Raw genomic sequence first — 14,202 nt, forward strand, 5'->3', positions numbered from 1 at the left:
TCAAAGGAAGGGAGGTCGTTGTGGTAGCCATCTGTAAACAAGACTTCTCAAATTATTTTTTGTTAATAAATTGTTTTGTGTAAGCTAAAACAAAAAGGGATATATAGCTAAACAGAGATTTCTCAAAATAGGAATCTGAAATGGCTGTGGAACACTTAGAGAAATGTTTAGTATCCTTAGCCATCAGGGAAATGCAAATCAAAACGACCCTGAGATACCATCTTACACTTGTCAGGTTAGCTATGACCAAAAACTCAAGTGAGAGCTCATGCTGTCTAGAATATGGAACAAGGGTTAACATTCTTCCATTGCTGGTGGGAATGGGAGTACAAACTTTTACAACCATGTTGAAAATGAGTCTGGATTTTTCTCAGAAAATTGGAAATAGTTCTACCTCAAGACTACTGGCATATATCTAAAAGATGCTCCACCATACCACAAGGACACTTGCTCAACTATGTTTGTAACAGCTTTATTCATAAGACAGAAACTGGAAACAATTGAGATACTCCACAGTCGAAGAATGGATAAAGAAAATGTGGCATATTTGCACAATGGAATACTACTCAGCAATTAAAAATAAGGATTTCTTGAAATTTTCAGGAAAATGGGTGAGTACTTACTGAGTGAGGTAACCCAAACCCTAAAAGACCTGCATGGTATATACTTACTTATAAGTGAATATTAGCCATCAAGTAGAGGATAACAATCCACAGACCCAAAGAAGCTAAGTTACAAGAAGGGCCCAAGAAGGATACTTGAATCTAATGCAGAAGTGGAAATAAAATAGACCTCTGAAGTAGATGGAGGGAGGAAGGTGGGTGGGAGACAGGGAAGGGAGGGACAGGGAGGAATGAAGCTTAGGAGTAGGGAGAACAGGGGAGAGAGAGCCAGGTGAGAGGATGGAAACTAGAGGCAAAGGGGTCGTCTCTGGGACTTGCCAGAGATCTGGGGTAGGGGCGGTCCAAGGAAGTCTATGTGCCACCCTAACTGAGTCTCTTAGCAGTTTAGCATGAAGTGACTTCCAGTGGAGGAATAAAGACACCAACCTACCCACAAAATCTTTAACCCCAAATTTGTCCTGACTACAAGATGTGCAGGGAGAAAGATGGAGGAAAGTTTGAGGGAATGGCCAACCAAAGACTGGCCTTACTTGAGACCCATCCCATGGGAGAGAAACAATCCCTGACACTATTAATGCTATTCTGCTATGCTTCTAGACAGGAGCCCAGCATAACTCCTCTGAGAGGCTTCACCAAGCAGCTGATGGAAACAGATGCAGAGACTCAGAGCCAAACATTAGGTGGAGCTGATGGAATGACTGAGGGAGCCAGAGGCATCAAAGACTCCACAACAAGACCTACCAAGTCAACTAATCTGGGCTCACAGAGACTGAACCAGCAACCAGAGAATATGCATGGACTGATCCTAGGCTCCCTGCACATATGTAGCAGATTCTCAGCTTGGTCTTCATGTGGATCCCCCAACAATTAGAGCAGGATCCCTCTCTAATTCTGATACCTCCCTTTAGATCACGTTCTCCTCAACTGGGCTGCCTTGTTTGGCCTCAGTGGGAGAGAATGTGCCAGAGTGGGGGACGTTCCCCTTCTCTGAGGTTAAGAAGAGGGGAGATTTGGGGGGTGATGTGTGTGAAGGGGAATGGGAGAAGAAGAGGGAAGACTTCGGGATGTTAAGTGAATAAATTAATTAACAACTAATGGAGAAAAAATGTTCTGAAAATATTGGGAGCCTACCTGCCATTTGAGGGGTAACCCTTATAAATACATTTCTTTTATTAAAAGTAGTGTCTTTATTTCTTCTTTGAAAATTTTATATACTTATGCACTGTATTTTTATATTTTATTTTATTTTTTGAAATTAAATATAATAATATCATTTCCTCTTCCATCCCTCCAATATATTTATTCTATCTTTCATGTATTTTTTCTTTCTCCTGGCTTGCTTTCAGAATTCTTGCCCCTTTTTCTTGAATTGTTGTGATATATTTTATTATTCATATATATGTACAAACATGTATACATTTGTGCATATATATGTATATATACATATATACATACATATATATGAATGATATAGATAACCAGTTAAGGGGCTATTTCTGAAGGGTGACTATTTCTTTCAATTTCAGCATCCTTTAGTTACCTGTAGTTCTTTGTCTAATTCTCTTTCATGTTAGAATGTCTACTGGTGTTGTCCTTGTTTAGGTAGTCATGTTGATGAGACTTCGTAAGTGTAGCTTCTCTGACATCTCTTGTAGGTGCAAACTACCTATTCTGTAAAACTTTATTACATATTCTTATTTTGGGCTCACCCACCCCTTACCTATTCACATTTAAACCACACCCCACACACTTAGTTTTTCAAGACAGAATTTCTCTGTGTAGCCTTGGCTGTTCTGGACTCACTGTGCAGACCAGGCTGGCCTCAAAGTCACAGAGATCTACCTGTCTCTGTCTCCCAGAGTGCTGGTATTATAGGTGTGGGCCACCTTACCTGGCTCCACACTTAAACGTTTAATCCTAAAAATTGTCCCCACTTCATGCTGCTTGTACTCTATTATTCCATACATTATATATTTTGTTGTTGTTCCTGGGGTTGGGAGACTGCAGATTATCCTAAGCATTTTGGTTAATCCTTCTGCTACACCCTCGTTTCCCTATCTCTTACTCACTTCATGATGGCTTATTTCTCTATGGTGGCCCCTAGAAGGTGTTTAGTATGAAATGCTTTTCCAGTATTCCCTGTAGAGATGGCCTTGTAGTCATAAATTACTTTAACTTGTTCTTATCACCTAACGTTTTTGTCTTTCCCTCAATTTTATAGATAGCTTTGCTAGGTACAATAGTCTGGTTTGACAGGTGTAGTCTTTTGGGACTTGGAGTGCATCTTTTTAGTCCCTTCTGGCTTTAAAATTTTCTGTTAATAAGCAGGTGTTACTCTAATAGGCCTGCCTTTATAAGTGACTTGACCTTTCTCTTTTGCAACATTTAATATCAGTTATTATTTTGTGTATCATGGATTGATGCCCTCATTTCATCCAGTCTTTTAGTTAGGGTTTTATTGGTGTGAAGTGACACCATGACAAAGGCAACTCTTTAAATGAAAACATTGCATTGGGCTGGCTTACAGTTTCAGAGGTTTAGTCAATTAACACCATGGCAGGAAGCATGGCAGAATGCAGGCAGACATGGGTCTGGAGAGGTAGCTGAGAGTTCAACATCTTGATCTACAGGCAGCAGAAGATGACTGTGTGCAACTCTGGCCATAGCTTCAGCATATATAAGATCTCAACCCCATCTCCAAAGTGACACACTTTCTCCAACAAGGCCACACCTCTTAACAGTGTCACTCCCAATGGGCCAAGCATTCAAACACACGAGTCCATAGGGGATATACCTAGTCAAACCACCAAAACAGGTTTAATTATAAGTTTTATTTATTTATTTTTTGTTACTATTCCTTTTTTTTTTTTTAAGGAACTTGCTTTGCAATGACTGCTATCAAAATGAATCATTTGTGTATCATGGTAAATGATTGGATAAAAATAAAGTTTGAAGTTTATGGAGGTTATGAAGATCCAAGGCATTGCTTTAAGGTGTGTAAATGCAAATTGTAAAGATCTAAGAAAGTGATTTAAGGTATGTAAAAAATAACAAATGTTTCAGAGTTCTTTTTTTTTTCTTTGCTATTGTTATACTGTATCAGTTGGGTTTCTGATGTTGTGAAGAAACCCCATGACCACAGAAAATCTTATAAAGAAAAAACATTTCATTGGACTGGCTTGTAGGTAGAGGTTTAGTCCATTATCATTATGGCAGGAGAGGTACCTGAAAGTTTTATATCTTGATATGCAGGCAGCAGAAAGTGATAGTGATCCACTAGGCCTGGATTGAACTTCTGAGACTGCAAAGTGACACATGTCCCCCAACAATGCCACACCTATTCCAGTAAGGCCATGCTTCTTAATAGTGCCACTCCATATAGACCTATGGAGTCCATTTTTATGTAAACCACAACATCCAGCTATTTACTTTTGTTCTTTTTGAGTGTATTTATATTTTCTTTGAGTTTGGTTGGAGAGAGTAGGCCTAGTCAGAGGAATGGGAATGAAACTTTATGGAAGAGTTGGGCATCCTGGTATAACAGGGAAATGATCTTCTGGGGGATCAGGGCATGAAATCAGGTGATCTGGAAGTGTAAGGAACTGAAATGTTAGCAGCACGTGGAATAGAAGTGTCAGGGTGTCTAGAAAGCCTATGGAGTATGGAAGAGTTTGATTTATCTGATAAAGCAGGCAAGCAAGATATTAGAAGAGTTGAGTAGTCTATAGAGTAGAGAAAAGTGGGACCTACCTAGTTACCTAGTGGTGTATGTGTGTTTGTGCTGGAGAGAGAGAGAGAGAGAGAGAGAGAGAGAGAGAGAGAGAGAGAGAGAGAGAGAGAGAGAGAGAGGTGACCTATGAGTTATTATGTAGAAGGTCCCCATCCACTATGGCCAGTGCCCATCCCTTGGCAGCTAGTCCTGGGTGGTATAAGAAAGCAAGATGAGCAAGCCATAAGGAGCAAGCCATTAAGAGGCATTCCTGTGTTCCTGTAAAGTCTTTGCTTCAATTCCTGCCTCCAGGTTTCTGCCTAAACTTTACACTCTGACTTTCTATCTGTTGTAAGTCAAAATAAACAGTTGTAAGTCAAAATAAACCCATCGAACCCAAGTTGCTTTTGATCATGGGGTTTATCCTAGCAATAGAAACCCTAACTAAGACATCATACATGTAACTTTTTCATGTAACTTATCAGCTTTATGAAGAAATATAAGCTGAAACGTCACAATCAAAATATAATTAATAACACATTCTTCTGCCAATGGTTTGATACTAACCATATTACCAAGATAGTCTATTAGTAAGATACTAGAATTAATTTGAATAATAATATAATTCATGTTTTATCTTACTGAAAACTAAAAGCCTATTATAACATTTTGGTAACTATATGTCTATTAGCATGTTTGAGTGTTCACTGTTCACTTTTTAATAGATGAAGCTACAGGATGCTGTTTGCTGTTCAGTTTTTACTTTTAGTAAAGATGATTTATACACAAATAGAAGTTTGACTTAATTCATTTTCTAAGACATGGTCTTAGTATGTAGCTCTGATTGTCCTGAAACTCATTATGTAGAGCACGCTGGTCTCCAACTGACAGAGTTCCACATGTTTCTGTTTCCCAAATGTTGGGAGTAAAGAAGTGTACCACTACTCCAGGCTTTTGATACACTTTTGTAGTTATTTCTCATTTAACATTAAGAACTTAATGCTATTTTAACCTAGTAGTGCATGCTTGTATTCTTAGTACCTCTGGAGTTGGGGTAGGAGGACTAAGAGTTTGAGACAAGCCTGAGCTCCAGAGTAAGTTCTAGGCTAGCCTGGGCTGCATTTCAAGAGATCATCTAAAATATAAAAAATAAAAAAGGCATAAAGAAAAGGAAAAAAGAAATAAAGAGAGGAGGGACACGGAGAGAAAAGTTCCAGAGAACTGGATTGATCAGTCAGTAGTTAAGTGCATTTACTTCTCTAGCAGTGGATCTGAGTTCAGGTCCTAGCACTCATGTTGAGCAGCTCACAACCTTCTGTAATTCTGTTCCAAGGAGCCACCTTCTTTCTTCCATGGGCACTGACACTCATACCCATGTATTCATAAATGGACACACAGAGATGCACACACACACACACACACACACACACACACACACACACAAAGAGGAAGAGAATTAAAAACGAAATAGATTTTAATTGAAAAAGAAAAGATTCAGCACTTATATTATATCCCATTAAAAAGCAGGAACAAAATCTGTACACTTAAAGAAGCTAAGCAAGAAGTAGGCCCCTGGGTAAAATGAGCAATCCTTATTCAGAAAGGCAAATGGGATAGACATTGGAAGAAGGCGAAAACAGAGAACAGGACAGCAGCCTACCACAGAGAGCCTCTGAAAGACTCTACCCAGCAGGGTATCAAAGCAGATGCTGAGACTCATAGATAAACTTTGGGCAGAGTGCAGGGAAGCTTATGAAAGAAGGGGGAAATAGAAAGCCCTGTAGTTGACAGGAGTTCTACAAGGAGAGCAACAGAACCAAAAAATCTGGGGCCAGGGTTCTTTTTTGAGACTGTTACTCCAACCAAGGTCCATGCTTAGAGATAACCTAGAACTGTACAGATGTATCTCATGGCAGCTCAGTGTCCAAGTTGCTACCCTAGTAAGGGGAACAGGGACTGTCTCTGACATGAACTCAGTGGCTGGCTCTTTGTTCACCTCCCCTTGAGGTGTGTAAGGGGGAGGCAGCCTTAACAGGCCACAGAAGGAGACAATGCAGCTAGTCCTGATGAGACCTGGTAGGCTAGGGTCAGATGAAAGGGGAGGAGGACCTCCCCTATCAGTTTACTAGGCGAGGGGCATGGGTAGAGAAGAGGGAGGGAGGGTGGATTGGGAGGGGATGAAGGAGGGGATACAGCTGGGATATAAAGTAAATACTGTAATATAAAATTAAATGCTGAGGAAAAAAGCAGGAAGAAAACTCTCAAAGGAGATAGAGGATGACTTAGAGTGCCAGAATAAATAAATTATGGCTAGGAGAATAGCAGCCATCCTATCAGCTGCGTGACAGTCCAAAAACACATGTTTCAGAAGGAAAGAAAGAATGGAAACTTAAAAAAAAAAAAGTAATCCAATCCAGAGTCCATTCTAGAGGGTTCAGTGTGATTTTGAGAGTGTTGGTCTCTCCATGTAGAGTACATGCAAGTGCAGAGAATTGGAACCACAGCTTAAACCAAGAAGGGATCTTCAGAAAAATATGACTCTACTCTCAATCTCTCAGTACTAGATAATTTACAGGAGAAGGGGGAAAGAAAGGGACAGAAAAGAAGAGCAGTATGCTGGAGGAGGCCAGAAAAGGCATTAGATCTGATGTTAAAGATGATTATGAGCTGTCATGTGGGTGCTGGGAAGTGAAGCAGGGTCCTATTCTCTGCTAAAGCAAAACGTGTGGAGGCTAAAGAGGAGACTCAGCAGATAAGAGCACTTGTTGCTCTTGCAGAGACCCTGTGCCCATATGGTGTTTATATTGTTCTATAACTCCAGTTCCAGGGGAAACTGACAGTTTCTTCTGACCTCTGTGGGCATTACAGGTGTCACACATATACGAAGGCAAAACACTGGTACATATCTATATGCAAAAGTCCCCCTATGCACAAGCCATGCTTAAAATTCTGGGCAAGGTTCAAGGGACTATTGTCTGAGTTCTGATCTGAACAATACCTTTACTAAGAAGTAAAAATGACAAGTCAGCACCATATAATGTTTTATATACTGGAAACTCAATAAACTTCCAGAATAACAACTGTATTAGCAGGTGCTTAAAAGTGCTAGAATCTTATACTCATTTTGAAGGTGTTCACCTCTAATTCCAGCACTTGGAATGTGGAAACAGGAGAATCAGAAGTTCAAGGTCATCCTTCTTCTTAGGGAGTTAAAAGGCCAGATTGGCATACAGGGGACAGTGACTCAAACAAACAACAAAGTAGCAAATGTGCTTGGTAGGTCTAAGGCATTCCAGTGGAAAGCTTACAGTACTCCCTAAAGATTGAAGGATACTTTGGTAGGATACTCACTGCCTGGCACTTGAACTACATCCTCTGATGTAAGGCAAACAGCACGAAGACCAACACACAAAGCTTAATTTTACAATGTTTGTGCTAAATGAGAAGATACCAACTCAAATAATGAAAGAAGGAAAAGCATGAGATCATAAAGATAGTCTTTTCACTTGTGTTCAGGCAAATGATAAGATAGAGAAAGTCTTACCTAGACCTACATGAGTGACCACGGACAGTCTGATCTGCATAGCTGGGACTGAGCACATAGACACATACTGTACCTGCACTCAGATGAGTGACAACACAGTAACCAATACTATTTGGTATCTAATTTTAATTTTGTCAGTTTTACTTTCTGTCTCTGTCTCTCTCTTTCTCTCTCCTTCCCTCTCTCCCTCCTTCCCCTCCTCCCTCCTCTTTCCTTTGTCTCCCAGCAAAGGGCACAGGATGGCCTGGACTTAGTTATCCTGTCAGCCCTTTGTGTGCTATGATTACTGCATTTTTGTATGATTGTTTGATTGCAATTTTTACCCCACACTTTTCTCATTCTGTTTTTCCCTGGAACTCCTTTCTCATTTCCAATTCTCTTTACTTTTCTCTTTTATGTTTCTCTAATCCTTTAGTAATACTTATCATTCTTACTTGATTTATTTTCTTTCAATTCCTACCCAAAGTAATTACACTACCTTTTTTACATTTTCCCTTCATTTTTGAGAATTTCATACATATGAGTAAATCTACTCCATATTTCCCCACTCATTTTTTTTCCAAATACTCCCAGTACCACATCCCCTCCCAATTTCATGTCCTTTGTTGATTGTTTGTTTGGTAAATCACTATGTCCAATTAATACTGATAATCTATGTCTGGGTAAGGGACACTGGGGTTTCCAGTGTCCACACCTTCAAAAAGAATGAGTCCTCTCTCTCAGCAGCTATTGACAGCTAGTATTTCCTCAGTAAAGCATGGGAACTAACATCATCTTTCCCACCTGTTGTTAATATTTAATATTGATTTACCTTTTAGTTAAACATAGGTTATTCCATACCCAAACGAAAACACAGAGACTAGGATTTATTTAATTAACCTAGAACACAATGCTGGGCAATAGTTACTCCATCCTAAACCTCCAAGCCCACATAGTTTCCTACCATTCAGATTCACCCATTATACTTGCTTTTAGTCATATCTTAGGTCCTGTTCATCTCTCCTTGTGGTTCCAAGTTCTCTTCTGCTGATTTCTCCTTTTCGACTGCCCCCACTCGCTTCCTTCTCCTCCTCTCAGGTCCAGCATTGGTCCAGCATTGCTGGTTGTTTTCTTAACAATACAGAGAACAAATGGTGGCATGTTTACACAAACTTGAGACAGGTGATGCTTAGAATAAACATCACAAAGCAATGTCCGGATTGAAACCAGACAGTGGGGGGAGAGAAATCAGCATTTGAATGAACAAGGGTAAATTGTATCATTCCACAAGAACATCATACCACCATTTCCACCTTTAACTCAAATAAAAGACTCATTTTCTTTCAATACAATAATAATTATAAAAGTTATGAAAACTATTAAGTAAAATTTACATGTGCAATGCCAGTCCATTGTATTTTGTAACTTAGCAGAAAGTATTTGATTATCCTATCTTTACAAGTTTACACTTCTATACCTAAATTAATTTTTATCCTTATTGGTATTACTTATACTTAAATATTTTCTTAAATTCAAAACAACATACACTTAATTGAGCAACTCTAACTATTTTGTCTTCAACCCCACCAGAGACTTGAGAAGGAATAAAGTTAGTTACTGGAGTAAATGGGAAGTGCATGTTAGTAGCATCAAAAAAAAAAAAAAAATTGACAGAGACAGTTTGCTCCCTAAACAAGCACCCAAAACTCTCTATAACTTTGGAGCATAATCTTCAGCATTCTGGCTCATATATTTTACAGACGTATATGTGAAGCAGGAACTATTTAGGACATGCTTACCCTGTCTTGGCAGTGTTCCACAGTCAACTTGTCCTGCATTTAAGCTTTCCCATTTTTTGGCAGAATTCTGTATGTCGTGAAATGAGGGCATTTTCTTTTAGCCCAGGTAGCTCATTTGTCATATTTGAAGCCATCTCCATATGGAGGTTCTTTGATGCTCATCATCTTCTTTGAGCTAGGCTGGGTGCCGCCAGTAGATGATCTGTTTCATTGTCAAAGAATCTTTAAAATAATGAAAACACTTTAAAATGCCATATTCTGTAGGCATCTGAGGTTTTTTTTAAGACTTAGCTGTCTTTATATAATCATGTCTATGTGTTAAACCTATGAGGTATATTAACCTATGAAGTATAAACCTATGAGGTAAATTAAACGAGTATCTGACATGATTATGAGTTGATTAACAATTAACTTGCATTACCTAATATCCTAACATTATTTTCTCTCTGAATAAGATCATTAAAAACTTATAATCATCCCCCAATGACAATAAACATTCATAGCCCCAGAAAACAACCAAAAGCCTACTCAACACCTCTTAAAGGAAATTGGATGTCAATTTCATGAATTTTTTCTAGCTGACTTTTTGAACACCAGAAATCTTGTTAGGGGGCCCAAAGGAAATTGGGAAAGTGGTTAATTAAGCAATCATTAACATTGGTGGTTCAGTCTTTGAATGTTGAGAATTATCAGGCTTAGTAGAAGTCCTGTTTGGAACAATCTGAAATGCTAGACCAATTGAGATTAGTAGCTTTCTTCAGAGCTCTGTTGGAAGAAGGCTTTGATGAGAAACAGCAATTAAAACAGTTGAGGCAGGAATAAGCAGAGTGCTGGAACACACAAGATGCTGGAACAGATGTGATAATATATCAGTGTCTCATCGAAAGATGGATTCTGTCAGGTTTGATCAAGCATCTCCAGTGTCTGGTCCTTTTGTTCTGTGTTGGTATAATGCTCTTGTGGAATGTATATGTTTTCATTCAAATGCTGATTTCTCTACCCCAATATCTGGTTTCAATCCAGACATGGCATTGTGATGTTTATTCTAAACATCACCTGTCTTAAGTCTGTGTAAACATGCCATTTTTTTTCTGTATTTTCTTTTTATTAGTTACATTTTTATTAACTCTATCCCACCTGTATCCTACTCCCTCATTCCCTTCCAATCCCACCCTCCCTCCCTTATCTCCTCCCTGCCCCTTTCCAAGTCCACTGATTGGGGAGCACTTCCTCCCTTTTTATCAGACCCTGTTTTATCAAGTATCTTTAGGACTGGCTGCAAAGTCCTCCTCTGTGGCCTAGCAGGACTACTCCTTCCTTCGCGGGAGCCTGCCATTGAGTTCATGTCAGAAATAGTCCATTTCCCTTACTAGGGAAAACCAATTGGTTACTGAGCTACCACGGGCTACATTTAAGCAGAGGTTCTAGGTTATATCCATACATGGGCCTTGGTTGGAGAAACAATCTCATAAAGACCCCTGTGCCAAATATATTTGGACTTTGTGGTGCTCCTAACTTCTCCAAGTCATACTAACTCCACTTTATTTCATATGATTCCCTGCACTCTGCTGAAGTTTTGGTTATGAGTCTTAGTATCTGCTTTGATACACGGCTAGGTAGAGTCTTTCAGAGGTCCTCTCTGGTAGGCTCCTGTCTGATTGTTTTCTCCTATGTACAATGCACCTCCCATTTGTCTTTCTAAATGAGAACTAATCATCTTACCCCAGGTCTTCTTTCTTATCTTCTTTAGGTGTATAGAATTCATCATGTTTATCATATCTTATAGGTCTATATAAGTGAGTATATACCATGTGTGTCTTTCTCCTTTTGGGATACTTCACTCAGAATGATCTTTTCTAGATCTCTTTTCTAGATCCCACATTTGCCTCCAAATTTCATGAATTCCTTATTTTTCATTGCTGAGTAGTATTCCATTGTGTAAAAATACCACAATTTTTGTATCCATTCCTCCGTAGATGGACATCTGGGTTGTTTCCAGGTTCTGGCTATTACAAATAAAGCTGCTACAAACATGGTTGAGCAAATGTCCTTGTTGTGAACTTGAGGAAATTTTGGGTATATGCCTAGGAGTGGTATAGCTGGATCTTGAGGAAGCACTATTCCTAGTTGTCTGAGAAAGCGCCAGATTGATTTCCAAAGTGGTTGTACAAGTTTACATTCCCACCAGCAGTGGAGGAGGGTTCTCCTTTCTCTACAACCTCTCCAGCATGTGTTGTCATTTGAATTTTTTATTTTAATCATATTGATGGGTGTAAGGTGAACTCTCAGGATTGTTTTGATTTGTATCTTTCTGATGGCTGAGGATGTTGAGCATCTCTTTGTTTCTCTGCCATTCTATATTCCTCTACAGAGAATACTCTGTTTAGCTCAGTACCCCCATTTTTTTTTACTTGGATTACTTGATTTATTGCTTTTTAACTTCTTTAGTTCTTTATATATTCTGGATATCAGCACTCTGTCAGATATAGGGTTGGTGAAGATCCTTTCCCAGTCTGTAGGCTGTCTTTTTGTTTTGACCACAGTATCTTTTGCTTTAAAGAAGACTTTCAGTTTCATGAGGTCCCATTTATTGATTGTTGCTCTTAGAGCTTGTGCTGTTGGTGTTCTGTTCAGGAAGTTGTCTCCTGTGCCAATGAGTTCTAGGCTCTTTCCCACCTTTTCTTCTAACTGATTTAGAGTATCTGCTTTTATGTTAAGGTCTTTGACCCACTTGGACTTTAGTTTTGTGCAGGGTGATAAATATGAATCTATTTTCATTTTTCTGCATGTAGACATCCAGTTGGACCAGGACCATTTGTTGAAGATGCTGTCTTTTTTCCATTGAATGGTTTTGGCTTCTTTGTCACTAATCAAGTATTCATTGTTGTGTGGGTTTAATTCTGGGTCTTCTATTCGGTTCAATTGATCATCCTTTTTGTTTCTATGCCAATACCATGCAGTTTTATTACTATTGCTCTGTAGTACAGCTTGAGATCAGGGATGAAGATACTGCCAGATGATCTGTTCTTGTACAGGATCGTTTTGGAGATTCTGTGTTTTTTGTTTTTCCATATGAAGCTGAGAATCTTTCTTTCAAGGTCTGTAAATAACTGAGCTGCTATTTTGATGGTAACTGCATTGAATCTGTAGATTGCTTTTGGCAGGATGGCCATATTGTCTATGTAAATCCTACCAATCCATGAGCACGGGAGATCTTTCCATCTTCTGATATTTTCTTCAATTTCTTTCTTCAGAGGCTTAAATTGTTTTTTTTTCAAACAGGTCTTTAAACTGCTTAGTTAGAGTCACCCCAAGGTACTTCATGTTATTTGTGGCTATTGTGAAGGGTGTTGTTTCCCTGATTTCTTTCTCGGCCCTTTTGTCTTTGGTATACAGGAGGGCTTCTGATTTTTTTGAGTTGATTTTGTATCCTGCCACTTTGCTGAAGGTGTTTATCAGCTGAAGGAGTTCTCTGGTTGAATTTTGGGGTCACTCATGTATACTATCATATCATCTGCAAATAGTGACACTTTGACCTCTTCCTTTCCAATTTGTATCCCCTTGATCTCCTTTAGTTGTCTTATTGCTTTAGCTAGGACTTCAAGTACTATGTTGAAGAGATATGGAGAGAGTGGAGATCCTTGTCTTTTCCCTGATTTCAGTGGGATTGATTTAAGTTTATTTCTATTGATTTTGATGTTGGCTATAGGCTTGCTGTATATTGCCTTTAATATGTTTAGGTATGTGCCTTGTATCCCTGACCTCTCCAAGACTTTAAACATGAATGGGTGTTGGATTTTGTCAAATGTTTTTTGGCATTTAAGGAGATGGTCATGTGGTTTTTCTCCTTTTGTTTGTTCATGTGGTGGATTACATTGATGGATTTCCTTATGTTGAGTCACCCTTGCATGACTGGGATGAAGCCTACTTGGTCATGATGGATGATATCTTTGATGTGTTCTTTGATTTAGTTTGCAAGCATTTTATTGAGTATTTTTGCATCAATGTTCATAAGAGATATAGATCTGAAGTTCTCTTTTTTTGTTGGGTCTTTGTGTGGTTTAGGTATGAAGGTGACTGTGGCTCCATAGAATGAGTTTGGTAATGTTTTTTCTGTTTCTATTTTGTGGAATAGTTTGGAGAGAATTGGAATTAGCACTTCTTTGAAGGTCTGGTAGAATTCTGCTCTGAATCCATGTGACCCAGGGCTTTTTTTGGAAGGGAGACTGTTGATGACTGCTTCTATTTCCTTGAGGGATATAGGACTATTCAATCTTTCTACCTGATCTTGACTTATAGAATCTATCAAGAAAATTGTCATTTCTTTTAGATTTTCAAATTTTGTGGCATATAAGCTTTTGTATTTAAGTATAGGTAATACCAATAAAAATAAAAATTAATTTAGGTATAAAACTGTAAACTTGTAAAGATAGGATAATCAGATATTTTCTCCTATGTTGCAAAATATACATGGACTGTCATTGTACATGTAAATTTTACCTAATAGATTTCATAAGTTTTTGTAGTACGACCTAATGATTGTTTGGA

Source organism: Meriones unguiculatus, chromosome X, assembly GCF_030254825.1.
Source record: "Meriones unguiculatus strain TT.TT164.6M chromosome X, Bangor_MerUng_6.1, whole genome shotgun sequence".
In the NCBI taxonomy this organism is placed as follows: domain Eukaryota; kingdom Metazoa; phylum Chordata; class Mammalia; order Rodentia; family Muridae; genus Meriones; species Meriones unguiculatus.